The following is a 24,030-nucleotide window of genomic DNA, read 5'->3' as shown; positions in this document are numbered from 1 at the left end:
ACTCGTGGTCACCATGACAGAATCAACGAGAAATCTTATAATATAAATAAATTTGACCAAAACTTTGTCTCCCTAAATTTCAAAGATAAAAGTTTAGATTTTCCGCTCTCTTAAATCTCGTTCTCTTAAATCTCGTAAGATAGTCTCGTAAATTTATACGGTTCCTCGATTCTGAACATTTTCAATTACAATAGACTGACTGCCCCTTACCTTTTTACTTTTATATTGGTTTCTATTTACTTACATCGAGTTAGGTAATCCTAGAAGACAATCAAATGACACAATATGAATAAATTAATCTTTTTTTTTTTTCATTATTAGAATGTAAACATTGCTTAATATTGATTTGGACTATTACATACGAGCTTGTAGATCGTTAATTTAATAGGAACGCTAAATAAAAAAGGAGTTACAATAGCAACAACCTCGCAAGGTCCCGGCTTTGAGAGTGTTTGCCGAGATGAGATTTATTTAAATCGATTTAATTCAATCGATTTTTGAAGGACGAGTTTTCTGGCCAATTTTTTAAAATTACGTGTCTTTCCAGAGTACGGCAATTAACTAGTTCGTTAATATTTATCACTGACTTCATCTACTTCCAGTAAACATATTATTTGATAAACTATTTACTACAGCGCCAAGTTCGTTTTGTTTCTTCCACCAAACAACTCTGCCCATTCTGCTATTTTTATAAGCAGTTTTCCTACAATTCGGTCGTTTGGTTTGTTTTTGTATTTTGGGGGGTTTTTTGGGGGGTTTTTTGGTTTGTTTTTTTTTTCCTTTGGGAGGGGGGGGGGGGGGGTTGTTTGTTTCTGGAGGATTCCATGTCAGCCTTGACAAATCAATCTGGCAGTCTATTTTCTATGCGTTTGCATTTCCATTTCTTATCGACCACAATTATCTCCTCCTGGTTGCGCTACACTTCACTATTATATAGTAATCATCTTTCTTGGTCCTGTCACTTTAATCCCGATACTTGCCCTAAGCGGCTGTTCAATATACAGTATATGTGTCTTTAGGTAGATTATAACCATGATAATATGTAGTATGTCTACCTTACACAGATCGATAGAAACATTTCAGTTGACAGTATGTAATTGCATCTCATAGCGTTTGTTTTTTATCTGATTTGCTTGACTTCTCTCTCTCTCTCTCTCTCTCTCTCTCTCTCTCTATATATATATATATATATATATATATATATATATATATATATATATATATATTTGAGTCATATTTGGGGGGGGGCTTACAATAAGTCATTTTCGAAAGAAACTAGACAGTCTGTATTTGCTATTGTCTCACATAAGAGAAAACTAAGTGGTACGCGGTGTAAATATTTTCTTAAAGAAGGAGACAAATGTTTATTTCTATTGATGAAGTATTGCATGCTTTATTGACAGAGATGAGAATTTATTATATATATATATATATATATATATATATATATAAAATATATATATATATAAATATATATATATATATATATATATATATATATATATATATATATATATATATATAACATTCATTTCAGCTCTCTGAATACAAAAATTACGCCTTTCCTTGCGTTGCGGCATCCTTAGAATATCTTGCCCAAGCACTCCGCAAAGGTGTAGATAGTCATTCAAGAGCATAAATTTCGTCTCTGATTAGAAATAAAATAAAAGGGATGATTTCAACAATGGCCTTCAACAGCCATGACGTCACATCCCTCGTAATGACGCATAGTAACTTAGTAACTGGCTCTAAACTATAGGAACAATGGCGGGGACGCCCATATGAAATATTTCTCCGACGAGCATAAAAGCGTATCCAGAGGAATAAAAATCATTATAAATCTGATCATGTTTTGACTTTTACACATTCTGATCACAAGACATATGAAAAGTTATAGCCAGCATGAAGAATAAAAAGTAATGATTTTCTTTGTTTAGAACCATGATGGCCGCCGTTGCTGGGCGACGTGACATCAGACTATTGAATCCAATTACCTACCTGTGAAATTTTAGAAATAAATTCCCTCATAAATTTTACTGTGTTTCACAAATGCCTTTCTATAACGACTTTACTTCGCCTATCATTTAATCGTCTCATTGAATGGTTTTGTAGTTTAGGTACTCCTCAGAGACAATAAAAATTGTGCTAAACTGTTACTACTGTATTGATGGACTCTTTTCTCACATTCTCTCACCGTACCCGAGTGTAAAATGAGAACCTGGTCGTTAACAGCGTTGTCTCTGTCGGAAAAATTGTAATATCGCCTAACAGGCGTCGTGTCTTGCTCTATAATATGTTTCGTGTTGCTGTCGATCAGGGACCCTTTGTAAAGCGCTTTGAGCATGTTTATTGGATATTGCGCTATATAACAGCTCAAGTTTGTTTCTTTTTTCAAGAGTTAAATAGTCTAATAATGAGAAGGAAAGAAATGAGAAAACTCAACATTAACCCTCTCCTTACCAACTACAGGAAAATCGTCACATTCGTTACGATGCAACCAACAACTTTCTCATCTGCTTATTCTTGTTTCTCATAAACTTTGAAGAAAATGTGTTTATTATAGACATAAAAACTTGACGCTGTATTGTAGAGCTCATTTTGCTGAACAATATTGTGTATAGAATGTACTTGCTAATCTTCTGTTTGAGTAAGAAAAATCTATTTTTGTGTTGGGTGGATGCGAAGTTTTGGGGAAAATTCTGAAACTGGCTGGTAAGGAGAGGGTTAATCAATAGAATTTTAACCACTCGGATGATCTCAGTGATAAGTCACGGTGGTCGATTATTACGTATCACGTTATCAATTGCATCTTTAAAAATCGGCTCTTTTAATGAGACAAGGGGAAATAATCTACCAGCTTATATCACAAATAAATAATAAATAAATTTGATTAATTTGACACCAAACATGACTGACTGAAAAATGAAAAGATGGTAAAATTAATAGTTATAAGAATGAAAATAATAATAATAATAATATAATGATCATAATAATAATAATAATAATAATAATAATAATAATAATAATAATAATAATAATAATAATAATAATAATAATAATAATAATAATAATAATAATAATAAAAAAAAAAAAATTTATCCCCACAACATCCTTCCTGTGAATGAATGAATGAATGAATGAATGACTGGCAAGAACCCTTTCCTGGTTCCAATTAGTTGGGCAAAGTATTGAAATAAAATCGATCTAGATTCGAATAGACTTTCATGCCAAATCGGTACAGACGATATGGAATCGTTTAGTGGACTGTGCGAATCGGAGTTCAGATAGTATCTCAAGTGAGGACTAAATGGCTAGACACATTTGAAAGATAAAACAAAAGAAATAACAGCTCACTCTCTCATACTCTCTCTCTCTCTCTCTCTCTCTCTTCTCTCTCTCTCTCTCTCTCTCTCCTCTCTCTCTTTCCCTCTTCTCCTCTTTATTTATATAATAATATATATATATATATATATATATATATATATATATATATATATATATCGTGAGAAAGCGTCGCCTTGGCATCCCATCATAAAGGAATAAAGTAGTAGTAGTAGTAGTATATATAGTGTAGAGAGTAGTAGTATAGTAGTATAGTAGTAGTAGTAGTAGTAGTAGTAGTAGTAGTGTGGTGGTGGTGGTGGTAGTAGTAGTAGTAGTAGTAGTAGTAGTAGTAGTAGTAGTAGTAGTAGTAGTAGTAGTAGTAGTAGTAGTAGTAGTAGTAGTAGTAGTAGTAGTAGTAGTAGTAGTAGTAGTAGTAGAGTAGTAGTAGTAGTAGTAGTAGTAGTAGTAGTAGTAGTAGTAGTAGTAGTAGTAGTATAGTAGTAGTGTTAGAAGTAGATAGTATAGTAGTATATATAGTAAATATATAATATAATATATATATATATATAAATATATATATATATATATATATATATAATATATATATATATATTCCATTTCTTTCATTTAACTTGAATCTTCACTTAATATGTAGTGCTGGGCAAAAAAAAAATGAGAATCACTAATGTCTACTGTTTAATCTGTTGTCATTTTTCTCAGTTTATTTTTGACTGGTTAATATAACAGATTTTGATACTCAATTTGATATTGTTTAGAAATCTCAGATGACACCGTTGCCATGACAGCTTGCAATGCCTTCGTCCGTAGTGTAAAATAAATTGGTCTTGAATTCAACACTCACGGGTCTTAGAATATCGAAGTTAAAGCCTTCGTGTTATGAACTGATTTAAGCGATTTTGTTTTACAAAACCCATGCGGTTTTTTAAATTGTTATTTAAAAAGGCTTTTAGATACTCCCTTCTACAAAACGGACACGTTTTTGTTAATATTGACGTAAAGATTGCGTGCTTACATTGTTTTACGTCATTGCTTTACTTTTTTTAGGGGGGGGGGGGGTATGTGCCCATTAAAATTCTTGATGAAAAATGTAAAGCTCATCCTTTTTTTTTTACAAATGTTAACCCGGTTTACGTTAAGATTTTTCCATATTATTTACTTAGCGCCTTGTATGTTTGGTCACACACCAAAAAAACAAAAAACGCACCATGGCAACTGGCGAGGTTTATATCACAATGTAAATAATTCATCTTGTTTGTATAAATCGCAGCGTTATTTATTTTTTACGACTGCTTTGTAGTTGTGGTTTAATGGCTAGAATCAATCGTAAAACTGGGAATGTTAGAATTGTAACCCCAAGCTGCTGTATACAATAGTTATACGGTAGGTGAATGGCTACCTGGTCAGGGAGCTTATCATTCTCAGTTAACCTGGTTCAGAGTTGAACCAATTAACTGCCGTAATCTGGAAAAACTCGTATTTTTACAAATTTGCCCAGAAAACTCGTCCTCCAATAATCGATTTATTTAAATGAGCGAAAACTCTCGAAAAAGTCCCAGGTTTTAGAGTTTTTGCCAAGATGAGGGTCATTTATATTGATCGATAAAATGATTCAGCCCCACCTCTTTGCTCATAAACTTTCTACTTTTAAAATTAATCCTTATATCATCTCCTGGGTGCTAGACTTCCTTACAAATAGAACACAATATACACAAGTAAGAGGAGATGTCTCCAATAACATAACTATAAATGCTGGTGCTCCGCAGGGCTGTGTAATCTCTCCCATGCTCTTTATACTTTATACAAACCACTGTAAAAGCGCAGATTTAAACATACCCCTTTCAAAATTTGCTGACGCCAAGGACTAATTACTAATAATGACGAAATAAATTATAAGGAAGAAATAAATAAATTTGTTTCCTAGTGCGACAATAACCGCCTTGAATTGAATGTTAGTAAGACCAAAGAATTAATTATAGACTTTAGAAAAGATAAGAATACAAAAGACCATATCACTATTAAAAAAGAAAAAGTAGAGCAGGTAGTAGAATACAAATATCTAGGAGTCACCATGGACAACAAATTATGGTGGGACGTACGGACCAGTTATATCAATAGTAAAATTAATCAAAGAATGTACTTTTTACGGAAATTGTCCCAACTCAACATTGACAAAACACTTTGTACGTTATTTTATAGATCTGTAATAGAAAGTGTTTTGGTTTTTTGTATTGCTGCCTGGGGGGGGGGGGTGATTGTCTTAGCTCAGCAAAAGCTAACTTTGACAGGACTATTAACTCACTCAACCCTAACACCGACTATATCCGTAATTTACTCGGGCTAATTTTAACCCCATGCCTATTTGTTACATTTTTATGAGACAAATTATAGGCGTAGTATCAAAGCTAATGTTTTATTTTAGTTTTTACATGTTATTGATGGTTGAATAAAACTAACTATCTATGCACATGCTCATTTTAAATACATTTATTCCAATTTTGAAAAGTAGCAAAAATCTCTAGGATTGAATGAGTTAAAATAGCTAATAAACTTACCACAGGATCCATCTTTTTCAATGATTTATATACAGAATGTTGCTTAAGAAAAATTAGAAATATTTTGGATAATCCAACACATCCTTTAAATCTTCATATCACTAAGTCGAACAGAAGTGACCGATTGTTGTCTTTACGAACAAAAAGTGAAAGGCACCTCCGATCCTTTTTACCTTACAGTTGCAGAATTTTTAATAAGAAAATAATTTATAAATTTTGGTCTACGTCAGTTTTAACTTTGAATCCTTTTCTTTAAAATTACTCCATACCCACATTTTTAAACATCAATTTATAAAATCGCTTACTACAAATTTTCTATTTACCTATTTACTCTACAGTATGTGCCATGTAAATTATACTATGTAATTTTTCTTAGTCAATTTATTATAGTATTATGCTGTAACCAATTCTTAGCTTTTTGCTAATCTTTTTTTCTTATATGTTGACATCTAGGTCTATATACCTTTTCTACATAGCTATATCTTTACGATTATATAATCTGTATGTCCCTTGATATTTATACTATGTAATTATTCTTACAGCTTAGAATATTATTACCCTTTATCTATTACCAAATTTTACTTTACCACGTTATATTTACGTATATTATGTTTATGTATGTATCATTGTCGGCATTTTATACGTCTGTACAAAAATTTCCTTTTGGATGAATAAAGTACATTATTATTATTATTATTATTATTATTATTATTATTATTATTATTATTATTATTATTATTATTATTATTATTATTATTAAGAATGAGTTTTCTGGCATTTTTTAAAAATACGAATGTTTCCAGAGCACAGAAGTTAACTGGTTAATAAGAAGACTTTAGTATTTCATCAATCGACAGAAAAGGATATCCTGTTTTGTTTTTTTTTTTATTTGGTAATGTTTATTTTTCATTTGGGAATCTTTGTTTACTTTTATTGTCAAGAACGACAAAAGTTCGATTGAATACGAGAGCAACGTAAACACAGCATGAACCTAGTAGATATATGCACTTATGGGAACTATTATGTACTTCTTTATCATGTAGATGAGTCGGAGATGAGAGTCAACCAAGGGTAAGAGATTGCATCATCGCTTCGAATGAAAATGATGAGGAGAGGCAAGATTTATCCTGGAGACTGGGATGTCTCCTTGCTACAGGGTTGCCAGATTATTTTGAGGCATTCTGCCAACTGGATTTTTAAAATCTGCCAAATACCACAAAAACCTGCCAAACCAACCCCCCCCCCCCCCCCCCCCCCCCCCCCCCCCCCTTTGAAAACTCATCAGTTTTGTTAAACAAAAAATTCGAAAGGCCGATGTCATAATTTTTTTTTTCATTTACCAAGTTTTTAAAAATCACTAATACATAAAAATTGCCATGGAGAACGTGGAAAATAAAATCTGCCAAATATCTGCCAAACTGCCAAACGGTTTATTTTTCTGCCAGACGACTTCAAATTCTGCCAAAAAAAGGACATTTAGCAGAAAATCTGCCAAATTGACAACCCTGCCTTGCTAGGCAATGGAGGCGACTTTGCGATTTTGTGCTCTGACACTTGACTAGGAATCGGAAGGTACTAGGTTCGAGTCCCGCTCTGAGCGACGCGGAATAGGCTCTTAAGACGCATTCTCTCACTGTACTCATGTGTAAAATGAGCACCTGGCCAGTAACACCGTTGTCTCTCTCGGGTAATATCGCAAAACAGGTGTCATGTCTCGTTCTATACGTTAAATATTGTCGTTGTCTAAGGACCCCTTATAAAGCACTTGGAGCACATTTAGTGGATATTACGCTTTATAAATGAAAGAAAAATGAGCTTTATATAGAGCAATATCCACTAAATGTGCTCAAAGCGCTTTACAAGGGGTCCCTGGTCAACAGCAACATTTAACATGTAGGACGGGACATGACGCCTGATAGGCGATATTACAATTTTTCGGACAAAGACAACGCTGTTAACGGCCAGGTACTCATTTTACACCTGGGTATTGTGAGAGAATGTGAGTAAAGAGCCTTTTCCAAGAACTCAACTATGTGCCGAACGCGAGGCTCGAACCCAGGACCTACCGATCCGAAAGCGAGTGTCATACCACTAGACCACATAAATGCTCAAGTTTATCCCCAAAAAAATAAAACTCGACAGAGGAAAAGACTTTTGGGAAAATAGTCTGGTTCTGCAATTATACCCAGATAAATAATGGGAGAATCTTGATTTTTTTAAAGAACATCAGTCGCGCATTTAGAATGCAAAATTAAGTATTAAAAACTTTGGCCATAAAATTCGTCCTTCAAATATGATCAATCAAATTGACCCTCATCTTGACAAAAACTCTCAAATCTGGGACTTACGGAGTCCCCGGTTTAAGAGTTTTTGCCAAGATGATTGCCATTTTAATCGATCGATATTTGAAGGATGAATTTTCTGTCCAAAATCTTTTATACAGATGATTTTTTTTTCAGAGTACGACAGTAAATCCATTGAATGGAGACTGATTCTGTTAATAACTTTTTGAATATCGTAAAATTCCTTGGTCTTCTAATTCTTTCATTGTTACTCGAATGTTAACTGAAACTTTCAGAGCCCCCTGTTGGCGAGAAACAATCCAATCTTACTCATTATGCAGCAGTTTTTAGTCATAGCTGTTTTTGTTTTTTGTTTTGTTTTGTGTGTGTGTGTGTGTTTGTGTGTGTGTGTGTGTTTGTTTTTTTTTAAAGGTGTGTGTACATATCATGTTATTATTATCATTATTAATAGGGCGGGAGGGGGGGGGAGGGGGAGTGATTATACGGGTCGTATAGCAAGATAGCAAGAGAAAGCCAAATTCTTTCATTTTACTTGAATGTTAACTGAATGTTTCGGTCAGGGTCCCCTGTTAGCGAGAAACAACCTGACCTGCCTAACGCATCATATATGTAGTAGCTGTTCTTAGCCATAGCTGTTTTTATGTGTCATAAAGTTGTGTGTACGTACATATCATATTATTATTAAGGGAGGGGAGGAGAGAAAGTGATTATATGTAGTCATTGAAGATAGTAAGAGAACCCCCCCCCCCCCTTCCCCCTTTTCCGTTATTACACAATGGGGCAACTGCAATAAATCTGAGGTCATAACGGGGTGCAAAGATTTATGGGTTGATTATCTAGAGGTGAGAGTGGTAAGAAAGACTAGGGTAAATTGGTCATAAATAACATGTGTCCACTATAGAAAAAGGGATGTCTCTTGACTGTATTATCTGTGTATACTGGAGGTATACAACATGATGATTATAATATTATAGTATAGTACGAAGTAATATTGGTATTAAACGGTATTTGTTTTGTTTTGTTTTGTTTCTGTTGTGGTTTGGTTTTGTTTTCTTTCCTTTTTGCTTTTTAAAAAAAAATTATTGTTGTACCTTCTTGTTTTTGTTTGTTTGGTTTGGTTTGGTTTTTTACTTCTTGTACATATTTTCTTTCGTAGTATTTTGTTTTGTTTTGTTTTGTTTTGTTTTTATTGGGGGGAGGGGTGTTTGAAGGTTGTTTTGTTGGGTTTTGTTTGAGTTTGTTTTTTTTTGTGTTTTTTTAATTTAATTTTTTTTTTGATTTGGTTTTGTTCGTTTGCTTTGTTTGTTTTGTTCTGTTATTGTTATTGTTTCCTTTTTTTTATTCTAGTTTGTTTTGTTTTTATATTTGTTTGTTTGATGGGGCGATGATTTTTATACAAATCTTTCTTGTTAATAATCTTTTGTTGAGAAGAGAGAGAGAGAGAGAGAGAGAGAGAGAGAGAGAGAGAGAGAGAGAGAGAGAGAGAGAGAGGGAGAGAGAGACAGATATATATATATATATATATTATATATATATATATATATTATAATGAGAGAGAGAGAGAGAGAGAGAGAGAGAGAGAGAGAGAGAGAGAGAGAGAGAACACGACTAATTCTGGGAGCATTCATGGAGTTGAAATTCATAAATATTTCGTAGAAATGCCAATTGCTTTGACGCAGAGGCGGACATGGCGAACATCACTGAACTGCTTTCTTTGATTTCAAAGCTGTTGATGATGGTGACGAGAGATTTCAACCTACAAAAAGCTCAATAAGAAAAGTTTTTAAAAATAAATCTTGAAAAATTATGCAATAGACAGATGAGACTAATTTTTATTTTAATAAGTCACCAAACAGTCAGAAGAATAATTAATAATAATGATAATAATAATAATAATAATAATAATAATAATAATAATAATAATATAATAATAATAATAATATAATAATAATAATAATAATAATATAATAATAATAATAAATAATAATAATAATAATAATTAATAATAAATAATAATAATAATAATAATATAATAAATAATAATAATAATAATACACATTTATACAGCGCGCATTCTCGTGTAAAGCACAAGCTCTGGGCACTTTACAATATAAATTATCAATTTTGAGTGAAAAAAAAATTCTGGTCTTTTATAATAAACGTAATGGCAATCAAGAGCAAGACAATTCAGCAGATATGGATAGAACGAATATGACGTCACTAGAGTCTTTGTTATTGTTTTTTGCCATCCGCGTTTATGAGTAATTCTCACTAAACGGTATTAACCAGGCTATAAACGTTTAAGGTTACACATAGTTTTGTGTGTTGGTCCGTTTTACTTCCGGATGGCAATGTTGTGAGCTTCTTAGCCAAAAGCATATTATCTATGGCTAACGAAAGAGTGAAAATGGAAACCCTTCGTATGGGAACAAAACAGACAATGGACGTTTCGGGTACAAACCGACGAAGGGTTTGGTGAGTACAGACGATACAAGTTATTTTTCATTATATTTTATTTGTTTTCCACGTTTATTTGTGTATTGTTGTGCTGACTAAGGGTTTGTACCCGAAACGTCCATTGTCTGTTTTGTTCCCATACGAAGCCTTTCCATTTTCACTCTTTCGTTAGTATTTTACCATCACCGGCTTCAGGCAGCCCTTACCGTTTTCTACTATCTATGGCTAGAACGCACTGCTCACAACAAGGTTAGAACCTTATCATTTGACGTGATTGTGATTTATTTATTTTTGCAGTGCTCTACAATAGCCTTCAACAGTCTTGACGTCACTTCCCTCGTAATGACGCATAGTAACTTAGCAACTGGTTCTAAACTATCGGAACAATGGCGGATGCCCTTATGAAATACTTCTCCAACGGGCATAAAAGTGTGTCCAGAGGAGAAAAACATTATAAATCTGATCATGTTTTGACTTTTATACATTCTGATCACATGACACGAGATAACGGTCTAGCCAGCATGGAGAATAAAAAGTACCGAGAACCAAGCTGCTCGTTGCTGGGCGACGTGACATCAGACTATTGAATCCTATTATGTAGCTAAATAATATCATCTAAAATTCTGGTCTGTTCATTTCAATATCTATAGATAGTGTGCGCTGGCTAGGAAGCTCACAGCATTGCCATCCGGAAGTATAGATAAATGAAGTTGACGTCACTCAGGTCTTTGTTATTGTTTTTTGCCATCCACGTTTATGAGTAAACTAAACTAAACGGTATTAACCAGACTATAGAAGTTCAAGGTTACACTACTTGTGTGTGTTCGTCCGTTATACTTCCGGATTGCAATATTGTGAGGTTCTTAGCCAAGCGCATCCCATCTATAGCGGACCAACACACAAAACTATGTGTTACCTTGAACGTTTAGTCTGGTTAATACAGTTTAGTGTGAATTACTCATAAACGCGGATGGCAACAAACAATAACAAAGACCCGGGTGACGTCAACTTCATTCTATCTATAGACACGCGTCTTAATCCATAGCCATCGTAAAGTTATAGCCTGACACTGGCCAAAAAATGACGTCAAAAGACCAGTATTTGGCCACAAAAGAAAACAAATCGTGAGTTGTATTCAATAGTTCAACCAATGGGACCACTTGTTTCCATGAGCACTACTAACGACAACTCACTAGGCGGTGCGAAAACCCAACAATGACGTCAAAAGACCAGTCCTTTTGGGTCTCAGTGTCAAACTATAACTTAACTATGGCTACACTTAATCCGAATCAGTTATCTAACAAAGCATCATTAAAAATTGCCATCCCATTATCTTGATATATATGGTAAAGTCTCTCCAAGTTAACTCCATTGGGAGATGTTGCTGACTATTGTAATGTTATGTCTTGATTTTCTAGTGATATAATTGGATTCAGTAGTCTGATGTCACGCCGCCCGGCAACGGCGGCCATCTTGGTTCTAAACAAAGAAAATTATTACTTTTTATTCTTCATGCTGGCTAGAACTTTTCATATGCCTTGTGATCAGAATGTGTAAAAGTCAAAACATGATCAAATTTGGGTTTTTTTCTCTCTGGATACGCTTTTATGCTCGCCGGAGAAATATTTCATACGGGCGTCCGCCATTGTCCCGATAGTTTAGAGCCCGTGTTACTAAGTTACCATGCGTCAATAGGAAGGAAGTGACGTTACGACTGTTGAAGAGTATTGGTATGCTGAGATAATAACTAGAATGTGAGGACCATATTAAAAAGACTGGAGGGGAGGAAGAGAGAGGCCCCTTGAGATGTTTAAGAAGTTAATTGGGAGAGATTTGTCTGTTCTCAAAGCAAATAATTCCCTGCGGACCGACACTCTTTTTCTAAAATATAACATAAACACGTAAATTACGATCGTTATGCGATGCTCTCCTGCACGTAAATGTTGCTTCGTTTCATTTGGGAAGTGGCCGAGTAGGTAATGCAAGGCAATGGGCCGTGTTCGTGTCTCAATTTAAGCCCATTTTTACATTGAGCTCGACAAATACCCCCACCCCCACCCCCCCCCCCCCCCCCCCCGCCCCCTTCTTTTTTTTTTTAATTTTCAATCTTGGACAACATCAGTGACTCCTGTTGAAATCAAACTCTTGTTGCATTATCAAATTTTGTTTGGAATGCCTTGGCAACTATTTCTGACCATGCCGCGTTGTTTTTTTGCTGGTTTTTTTGTTGTTTTTTGTTTGTTTGTTGATGTGGGTTTGTTTTCTTTTGGGGTGGGGGGGGGAGGTTGGGGTTGGGGTTTGTTTTTTTTTTTTTTTTTTTTTTTTTTTTTTGGGGGGGGGGGTTGTCTTTTTTTTTTTTGGGGGGGGGGGGGGTATTTGTTTTATTTTGTTTTGAATATACATTGTCAAACAAAAATAGACATTTACCTGGAGCTAAGTAGCGTTTCAGTCTTGACGGATAGTTAAAAATTTATAACATTTGAAATGGTTTTATTTCTGTCGATTTTGATCTATAGACTATTTATTAGTTATTTAAATATACACAGGAGTTATGTCCCTCATACGAAAAGATTTTAGAAATCGAAGACACTAAAAGCGAAAACAAACACAAAATTCAAAACAATTTTATGTAATTTCAATCTTTAAAAGTAGGCTATCATCTTCAAAGACTCGATATAATTTCCCAAAGAAATTCTCATCGACCTTGTATGGCCTATCATATTAACTAGATAAACTCCTTACCTGGCATGACAGTTTTTTGCATTGCTTGCGGCCGCAAAAAAAATTGCAAAATATCACTGATTTGCATTGCGGCCGCAAAATATGCATTTATTTTTTTGTTTTGCAAAATCTGCATTTTTTTTGGGAAAATTTTTGCAAATTTTCGAGATTTTGCAAAGAAATTTAAAAAACAAAAACAATAATGATAATTTTTTTAAAAGGCAAAAAAAAGACGAATTTTTTTTTTCTTTTAATTTGATAGCTCGTGTAGAACTTGAAAGATAATTTATAAAGAGTAGTTTCTTTATTATCCTATTTTCTTCTTTTTTTTTTACTGGCGCTGATATGACCTTACATTATTTTGTTGCAAGCGCCGTGAAACCTTTAAAATCAAACAAATACCCTTCTCTTTCATGAACTAATTATGGGTTTTTAGGAAAATTAACCGTAAATTTTTGCAAATTCTTTTGCAAATTTTGCTGTTTTCAGCTTGCAAAATTTGGGATATTTTTTTTTTTTTTTTGCAAAAACCGCCATGTCAGCCACAATGCATCAAGTAAACTGTTTTCTATAATTAATACCGGGGCATTCAAATCATCTGGAAATGAAAATGCAGACTTTTTGGTTTTGTTTATTTGATTAGTTGTTTGGTAGTTTGCTTGCTTTTGTTTTCTGTTTGTTTTTGTTTTTTTTTTGTTTTTTTTTTGTTTTTTTGTTTTTTGTTGTTTTTTATTTTGGGGGGGGGGGGGGAGGGAACGGGGGGGGGGGGGGGGGGGGGGGGGGTAAAGTGCAACGTAATTTTTCTTTTAATTCAGACTAAGACAGTCAAATCTTTTTGGGGGGTTAATTTTTTATTTGGGGGGGGGGGGGGGGAGGGAGGGTGGTTACTTATTTTGTTGTTTGTGTGTTTATCTTGGAGTTTTTTGTAATTTCTTTTTTAATCTGGTTGTCTTTTTTTTAAATGAAAGCTCTTGTCAATTTAGAGGGTAACAGAAAGTCGAATGTAAACGTATTTTGTTGTGTGTTGTTTTTTGTCTAATTTTTGTATGTTTGCTGTTTGTTTGGGGTTTGTTTTGGGGTTTGTATTTGTTGTCTTTCTTTTGTTTTTGTTTTGTTTTGTTTTTTTTTATTTTTGTTTTTGTTGTGTTATTTTGTCCTTTATATTTGGGATGTCAAAAGCCGATATGCACTTATTTTCAGGTTTGATAACCCAATTCATTATAGGATCATTGTAATGGAATTCTGAAAAAAAAAAAAGAAAAATATTGCTCATTACAACAATGTTAAACTAGGCCCATGATCAAGGTCGGTTGCCAGACCTGAATATATGTACATGTCGTCTAAACGCTTCCTTGTTTTGATGTGATCTAACATAATATGGTTGAAGTGTGAATATTGGTGAAATTAACATACAAGAACATGGGAAATGTGTGTCAGTTCTTCTCTGAAGACAATCTGAGTCGCTTTTCAAAGAAGTCTGATTTTCCCCTAATATGATCCAGGGCGATTAAAATTGGAAAGAGATTTGATCAACCCGATTGCTGCAACGGATCATTAATTGGTCGGCTTAAGTTTATAAATTATTTGATGGATGTTAATTTTTTTGTAAAAACAACAGCGGTTGGGTTCTCTAGAGAAGATGAAACATAATGTTATGTATTATGTTCCACAAGGTTTAAGAGTATAGTTGACGACTATGAAGATGATGATGGTGATGGTGGTGGTAGTGGTGGTAGTGATGGTTGCGATGATGATGATGATGATGATGATGATGATGATGATGACGACGACGACGACGATGATGATGATGATGATGATGATGACGACGACGACGACGACGACGACGATGATGATGACGACGACGACGACGACGATGATGATGATGATGATGATGATGATGATGATGAACACGATGTGTAAGAATATCATACATACCCTCATTATACAGAAAACGTTCCCCTTTTCATGAAACGAAGAATTCACAACACAACCAAGTTGATAGGCACGAGAAATGTTGGTCACTATATAAAAATCACACGAATCAACTTATTTTTCAACAATACAAACTTAGATATATCTCCCGTGATGTTTTATTGCAAGGAATCAATTCACGGACTCTCGTTTCCTTCAGCCCAGTTACCCGTCGTGACTTCACGAACTGAAAATGATGCATCTCTCCCCGTCGCCAAATTATCGGTTCGTGTCTGATCGGGAATGAGGGTGGATTCATGGTCGCTCGGTGGCAATACAGTGGACTCCTTTCAAGCTCCCATTCCGTCTAGTTTCGTAAGCTCAATTGGATTCAATAGTCTGATGTCACGTCGCCCAGCAACGGCGGCCATCGTGGTTCTAAACAAAGAAAACGGTACTTTTTATTCTTCATGCTGGCTAGAACTTTTCATATGTCATGTGATCAGAATGTATAAAAGTCAAAACAAGATCATATATTTATAATGTTTTTCTCCTCTGGATACACTTTTATGCTCGTCGGAGAAGTATTTTATAAGGGCGCCCGCTATTGTTCCGATAGTTTTGAACCAATTACTAAGTTACCATGCGTCATTACGAGGGAAGTGACGTCATGACTGTTTAAGGCTATTGTCTTTATATTTATACAAAAAGTATTGGAGGCCTCAGTCAGATCTCAATTATCAGTTTGCTTTTCCTTGCTCTATAGCCGATCGTAAAAATTCCGGTCGCAAAGAGAATTCAGCAAGAGTCTTTACACTGCGTCACCCCGACCAAGATGCAACTTATATTATTAGAACAACTGGAATCAAATAAAGATAAGATAATAGGGAATGAGATTAGCGGAAGAGTAGCGTCCCTTGATTGGACGTCACCCATAGTCTGTGACGTCACCGCCGGAAAAGTTATTAGAGAAAGAACGCCAATTTGGGAGAGACGCATGCGCACAACCAAATTGATGTTCTCTCTGTAAGGTGACTCCCAATCAAGGGACGCTACTCTTCCGCTAATCTCATTCCCTATATTTGATTTCTAAATGGACTGGATTGAAAATTTATAGATATTAAAATTATGATGTTTTTCTGACATTTACTTTTTTAACAGTGTTTTTAAAACGGTAAAGCCAATTTTAGTTTGCTCATGTGGTACAAGGATAAAGCTCGAAATTTATCTTTTCAGATTATATCACGCATAGCTTGCACTTTGCCGGTCAAATTAATTATCACGGTTGAATGATTTGATTCTATCTCAAGAAAATTTTGATCGCTTCACATGAAGCAAAATGTAAGCTGTGAGTTTCTTCCACGAAAATGTTGCGTGGTATTTACAATTTTAAAACTGGTTCCTTGCACCACACACACACACGCGCGCGCACACACACACACACACACACACACACATATATATATATATATATATATATATATATATATATATATATATATATATATATATATATATATATATAAAGTGTACCCAATGTACTCTGCTCTCAGTGCCTAAACTTTGATAAACTCAAATATACTTGGTCTTTCCTCTAATATCCGGGCATACATTTCTCTCATTTTTCTCTCATTCAAAAATCTAGGCTATTTAACGAAACGATTGCTAATAATCTTCAATGACAAAACAAACATTGCATTTCCTCTCCTTTCTTGCAATCTCCCGTGCACCGAACGAGACAGTTTGATTTGCATTAGCTATATTTTGAGCTATTTATAGTATGCGTTTAGCTGTTTGTTTTTTTAAACACAACACCCGCCTGCCGGATATACATACTAACACACAAAACTATGTGTAACCTTAAACGTCTATAGCCTAATTAATACATTTTATTGAGAACTACTAATAAAAATAAATGAAATATTAATAAAATTACCTTTATTCATCCCCATGGGGAAATTTTTCTTTAGGGCCTATCCCAAGGGAAGACTGGAATAACCGCAGTGCAGCGCCACAAAGTGAGCTTGGGCGGGGTGACTTGCTCAAGGCCACACAGCGCGGCGGGTGATCGAATTCGGTACCTTTCAGGAACGAAGCAAAGACCGTACGACTGAGCCACGCTATCCCATAAATAAAAGGTTGGCTATAAACAATGACAAAGAGTTAAATGACATAAATTTCGTTCCTTCTATATAAAATTTTTGAAAATCAACATAATATTATCATTGTTTCGATTTGCCAGACAGTTTTGTAAGGCTTTTGAATCAGCTAGTATTGGTTGATGAATGGTGAGTCTTGACTACAATGGGATCTCGAATTCATTAACCTTAGCCCTTAGACGTTTATATACTTTCTATATGTGACCCCTCGCCTCAAAACGGTATTAAGTCGTGATGACTAAGATGCTGAAAATTAAATTTGTAGCCAGAAATATCAGACTTGCGTTGAGTTTATAAACTTTATTGAGAAGAAGGAATATCATATTTCAGGTTGCTGAACACCAATTTTGTCCAGTTTACCTTTAATTTGACTTTTTAGCATCCGGTTCATCCCGACATAATACCGTTTTGAGACGTGTGGTCGCAAATATCTCATCTATTTTTATGTTTCTCCTTTTGATATACGACGGCTCTCGTCCCTGGTCTACTAGGTTTAATTAATCAAGCCAAGGTGAAAAGGAGTTTGTGATCCCAGCCATCTTCAGTGAAGTGCATCCCTACCAACGAACAATATCAGGTGGCCTTCCAGTTGATGAGTGATTATCACATTTCATCACACCCTTTCCCCAACAATTAAATAGTAATGTTGTGTTGCTAAGATTCTGGGTTATCTTCATATTGCACTCCTTCATACTTTTGACGTCCTCAAGAAGTTTTTTTTTTCAAAACCAACGGATTAAAGCTTTGATGGGTTCGAGCCTCGCGCCCGGCGCATGGTTGAGTCCTTGGAAAATGCTCTTGACTCACATTCTCTCACCGTACTCAGGTGTAAAACGAGTACCTGGCCGTTAACAAGCGTTGTCTTTGTCCGAAAAATTGTAATATCGCCTAACAGGCGTCATGTCCCGTCCTACATGTTAAATGTTGCTGTTGACCCCTTATAAAGCGATTTGAGCACATTTAGTGGATATTGCTCTATATAAAAGCCCTATTTATTTTTTAAATGGATTTTTCTAGTTTGAGGCTACAATATGGACCTTTACTTTCCTCTACTTAGTGTTTTTTATAAAGTAAAAATAAAAAAATAAATAAATAAATAAAATTTCCTTTATTCATCCCCAAGGGTAAAATTGTCTTTAGGGTCTATCCCAAGGGAAAACTGGAATAACCCAGGCGTCAGCCGCAGTACAACTCCGCAAAGTGAGCTAGGGCTAGGTGACTTGCTCAAGGCCACACAACGAAGCGAGTAGTCGAACTCGGTACCTCAGTATCGCTGAGCCACGCTGCCCTCTTAAAAAGACGTAATTAATTTTTTTATTATAATTGTTTTCGAGCATTGAGTTTACTTATGTTTCCTTATGTATCAATTTCTTTATAAAATCTTTTTTTTTTAAATTTTACATAGACTCTTCATACCTCTGGGTAAAGCTGAAGTATGTAATAAATCAATTTTTGCGCAAAGTACGGCTATTATTAGAATTTATTCCAATCACTTTTGTTTCGCTTGCGTCATAATTTTATAAATTTGTCCCTGAGACCAACCAATCCCTTGCAAAAATTGGGGTCCCGATAGCTCAGTTGGTAGAGCAATCACCTCACACGCTAAGGGAACGAGATCGATCCCAGGTGAAGTCGAGATTTTTTCTGACCCCCCACCCCCCGTCCTGCCAGCAGTGATTGGGTAACTGGGTCTGTTAGATGTTGGCGGAAAGTACTTTGCAATAGACTAGCATCCTCTCCAAAGGGTAGCAAGCAATTGATATTGTTCGTTTCAAGCAATAGAAACCGGAATAAACCGACTCACGAGACATAATAGCTCTGAAGGACTTCTTCTTATTCCAGTGTCATCTCATGGGTTGAGGTCGACTTGAAATAACACGCCAATCTTCCCTGTCGACGGCTTGCTGACTGCATTCGGCTGCCGACAATCCTGTCCATGTCCTCACATCATCTATCCAAGTTCTTGCTGGCCTGCCTCTTCCTCTTTTCCCCTCAACTCTACCCTCAAGAATGTCCTTGTTGACAGTTTGATGGCGTCTTAGGTGTCCAAAATACCTTAGTTTTCTTGTTTTTATTACTTTCATTAGGGTCGGTCTGAAGGACTGCTACCGTGCAAAAACCGAGAACAATAGTATGATGACGTACATCTTCGTCGCTTCCGGATCTGAACTACTTTTTCAACAAATCTGATTTTCATAATTGCGTGAACTTTTCATAATGTGATGCAATCTGCATAACGAAATGTCAGCACGGAATGACTTGATTCAAAGTGATTCTCTACTCGAGAGACACGTTTGAGTTCGTTATTGAAAGTGAATGAAGGTGTATTTCGATAGCTGGTATTGAAAGCACTGCATGCGATTGATATTATTGTCTTTGGTTTCGGAAGCGAGGGAGATGTGGTGTCATGACTTTTGACGCAGTGTTATATACATTATAAATAGAGAGGAATGGAGAGAGAGAGAAAGAGAGAGAGAGAGAGAGAGAGAGAGAGAGAGAGAGAGAGAGAGAGAGAGGTGGGGAGGGAGAAGGGGGGGGGGGGTGATATGTTTATGCCAGTGTGGGCCAGAGAGAAAGAGAGAGACAGAGAGATATATAAAGAGAAGGCGGGGGGGGGGGGGGGGGTGTCGTATGTTTGTGTGTATTTATAAAATAATGAGATTGATATAGACAGATCCTTAGTACCCGAAAGGTACCGAGTTCAATCACCTGCCGCTGCCCTGTGTGGCCTTGAGCAAGTCACCTCATCCTAGCTTAAATTGATCAGTGTTGGTATTAGACCTAATATGGATTCTTAACTAGGATAAATTTAGTCCAGACTTTTTTTTTTAACATGTTGGGTGTTAGTCCCATTGGTAAATCAAAGAGACCGAAGCTTACATTGGGATTTGTGCGGCTATGTGTCTTGTGGTATGACACTCGCTTTCGGATCGGAAGGTCCTGGGTTCGAGCCTCGCTCAGCGCATAGTTGTGTCCTTGGTAACGGCTCTTTACTCACATTCTCTCATTGTACCCAGGTGTAAAATGACTACCGTTAACAGCGTTGACTCTGTCGGGAAAAATATTGTAAATGCGTCTTGCCCCTTTCTACATGTTACGTGTTGCTGTTGGTCAGGGACCCTTTGTAAAGCGCTTTGAGTCCGTTTAGTGGATATTGCGCTACATAAAAACTCCAGCTCAAGTTTTAAGTAATATCATGTAGCTATGATATATGATGTCTCCAGTCAATTTCTTCTTCTTCTACCCCGACAGCGCCAGGAAACCATCCGCTAATTCCAACGTATGCAAGAGAAAGCAGTACACAAACGCCCATTAACACACACACACACGCACACACGCACACACACACACACACGCACACACACGTACGCACGCATACACGCACAGGTCTCGGACATAGATTATAACTCTTTACGTTATTAATTTTCACTCACTTTTTTAAAAAAAGAAGAAAAAATACAATATATATATATATATATATATATATATATATATATATATATATATATATATATGTGTGTGTGTGTGTGTGTGTGTGTGTATATATATATATATATATATATATATATATATATATCCTTTCTTTAAAAAATATAGCATTGTGGAGAACATTGTGCTTATTTGAGTCAATAAAAAAATTGATACGGCGCACAACTCTACTGAAAGATTTGAAAATTAGAAATGTACTTTTTACAGATAGATAAACAGATAACTTGATTTCCTTTTATAATTTAAAGTCAGTTTGAAAGTTCGTTGAGTCAAACAGATAATATCATAAAATATGTACCGACGACACTTGGCTTCCAAAATCAACTAATTTTGACACTGTAAAAAGTTGTCAATTTGCGTCATCTACTTATGACATCAAGTATTATTATTACTTCCGTTGTGTTGTTGATTTAGCGGTGATCAGTTTTGTTATGTAGCATTATGTTTTAATTGCGTGTATGTTTGTGTGTGTGTGTGTGTGTATGTTTGTGTGTGTGTTGTGTGTGTGGTGTATACATGTGTGTGTGTGTGTGTGTTGGCATTTTTCAGCAAATCGTGGCATTCATAGTGATATTATTCACTTGACCACATGAAGGTATTTCAGTCGCCATTTTGATTCTTTTTTTTACTATTAGGGTTAGCTCGAGAGGTTAGTCATAAGTGTTATTAAAGGTGCTAGGGTGTTTGTTTTTCCATAAGTTAAGTAAAGGGGAGACATTCCGAACGCTCCTTCATCCCCAGTATTCTTTAAATTTGTATTTTCACCTTTGATCTTTTGTCAGCACGGTGGTAGAACAGCACATTCAACGTCCTTCTTCTTTTTCTTCTTCTTCTTCGTTCCCGTCACGTCACATGGTCAGTCCGGTCTGGTGAATGAAGCCCACAGTGGTCCTGAGGTCATCCTCACTGCCGTACAGCTTCTTTGAGTATGGGGTTGGGTCAGGCCAGAAGTTCCTTCTCAACCTTGATCCTTCTCCCCTGGTTCCGCAAGATGAAGTCAAGGTACCACCAGATCGCTTGGGTGGGCCATTGAGGCCCGGCACTAGGCCCGTCCGGCGGGATTCCACGGGCTTCGCACCACATCGGATTTGATTATTGTGACGTGTCATATTGGGATTTAAGCATGCAGTGGCAGTTTCCAGTTTCCTGTGATATTTGCGCCTTCCGGCCCCGCTGCTCTGTCTTCGGCGTGCTGTTTTTCAGGATTTGCTTCCTTAGCCTTTGACCACCCAAGGTCTGTCCACAAGGCAGTGGCGGTTTTGCTTCAGAGTGTCCTTCTCCTATATCGATTGCGGTCCCCTGTTAGCGAACTCGATCTGTCCGGGTTTTTGTTCGGAGTGTCCTTCTCTTAGATGGATTGCGGTCCCCCGTTTACGAACTCCATCTGTCCGGGTTTTTGCTCAGAGTGTCCTTCTCTTAGATGGATGTCGGTCCCCCGATGACGAGCTCCATCTACCCGTGGTCAGATGGTCTGAGTTGGGAATCCGGAAGGATGTCCTGTAGAGAGTCAGTCCCTTTTCATCCTCCCCCACGTCGTGGACAACACCCACACCCAAGGGTGTGGACTAGGGAAGCTGAACTCGACGGTTGATTTCCTCCCATCTTCCTTCCTTGTTGACGATGCTGACCGTTGTAGATCATTCTTGGTCTGGCCTCTCACTTACGATCATCGAGACACGCAAGCCCTCCGACCGCGACAAGGTCATATGATCCACCGGAGAGATTCAACGTTCAAAATTCCAATTCCAATAACGGATAACAGCACCTGTAGCATCAGTCGCCAATCAGACAGAGCTAAGTTACTGAAGAGTAGTTCTCTCATAATTTGGGATGAAGCACCTATGATGGACAGGCGTGTGTTTGAATGTGTGAGCAGGACATTTTGTGACATAACAGGCAGTTCAAAACCTTTTGGGGGCAAAGTGGTTGTACTTGGATGAGATTTTCGGCAAATTCTACCTGTTGTTAACAAAGGAAGTGAAGCCGATATATTAAGTGTCACACTTAACAAGTCAATTATTTGGAATTTTGTCACCATTTTTCACATGAACAAGAACATGAGGGTTACTGATGACAATAACTGTTTTGAAAATTGGCTTCTCCGCATCGGAAATGGTACAGAGCCGGTTTTCAGCGAAATAGGAAAGTATTCTGTTAAATTACCGACAGCGCTATGCCTTCCTGAAAATGACCCAGAATGCTTGATAAATGCTGTATACAATGATTTGAATCTGAACTTTGCGTATGAACGTTATCTATCAGAGAGAGCAATTTTGACTACAACCCATGAAAATGTTGACAAAATAAATGCAGCCGTTCTGTCCAGGTTGACCTCATCAACTGAACAAATTTACCGCAGTGCTGATTCCATTCAAAGTGACTCTGACATCAACTTATACCCGATTGAATTCTTGAACGAACTTACACCTCCCGGACTTCCTCCACATGCATTACATTTGAAAGCCAACACGTCAGTCATGCTGCTTAGAAATATAAATCCTAAATCAGGCCTCCTAAATGGCACCCGTTTGTTAATAATTAAATTAGGTTCAAAAGTATTAGAAGCCAAGATAATTACCGGTAGTAGAGCTGGCGACATAGTGTTTATCCTAGAATCAATCTGACGACAACTACGGTTGAGGCTTACCATTTATTCTAAATAGAAGACAGTTTCCGGTAAAATTGTCATATGCAATGACAATTAACAAGTCTCAGGGGCAGACATTAAGCAAGGTGGGGATTTTCTTACCACAACCGGTATTCACACACGGACAACTGTATGTTGCTGTGTCACGGGTCAGAGGCTATAGTGGCTTACACTTCATGTTGGGCCACACAGAAAAATCAACCGAAGATATACCAAATTACACAGACAACGTTGTTTACCAATCTGCCCTCATTAAATGATGGCGAGTACAGTATCGAATGAAAATAGTTCTTCCCCCGCGAAATTGCGGGCTTTTTACTAGTGTGTGTGTATATATATATATTAATATATATATATATATATATATATATATATATATATATATATATATATATAAACCATCCTGCACATGCACATGCAACTATTGTTTTAAATATCAACAAATA

General features: G+C 36.2%; 1 protein-coding gene across 6 annotated transcripts in view; it reads right to left on the bottom strand.

Annotated features, from left to right (window-relative positions):
- LOC144964214 (cGMP-specific 3',5'-cyclic phosphodiesterase-like) overlaps nt 1–15,544 on the bottom strand; it is a 146,395-nt gene extending 130,851 nt beyond the window's left edge. For 2 of the 6 annotated variants that reach the window (XM_078898226.1, XM_078898223.1), the window contains exon 1: nt 15,314–15,533. The gene's annotated coding sequence lies outside the window, so the exon portion shown is untranslated. Of the gene's footprint in view, nt 1–15,313 lie in introns of all 6 variants that reach the window. The other 4 variants (XM_078898228.1, XM_078898227.1, XM_078898225.1 and 1 more) reach the window with 4 other exon arrangements.
- Between the last annotated feature and the right edge of the window lie 8,486 nt (nt 15,545–24,030).

The sequence above is a fragment of the Berghia stephanieae genome, chromosome 2 (genome assembly GCF_034508935.2).
Source record: "Berghia stephanieae isolate SIO BIC M18660-M18661 chromosome 2, UCSD_Bste_1.3, whole genome shotgun sequence".
Taxonomy (NCBI): Eukaryota; Metazoa; Mollusca; class Gastropoda; order Nudibranchia; family Aeolidiidae; genus Berghia; species Berghia stephanieae.
Note: the sequence above shows the minus strand (reverse complement) of the source record. Positions and strands in the feature narration are given on the sequence as shown.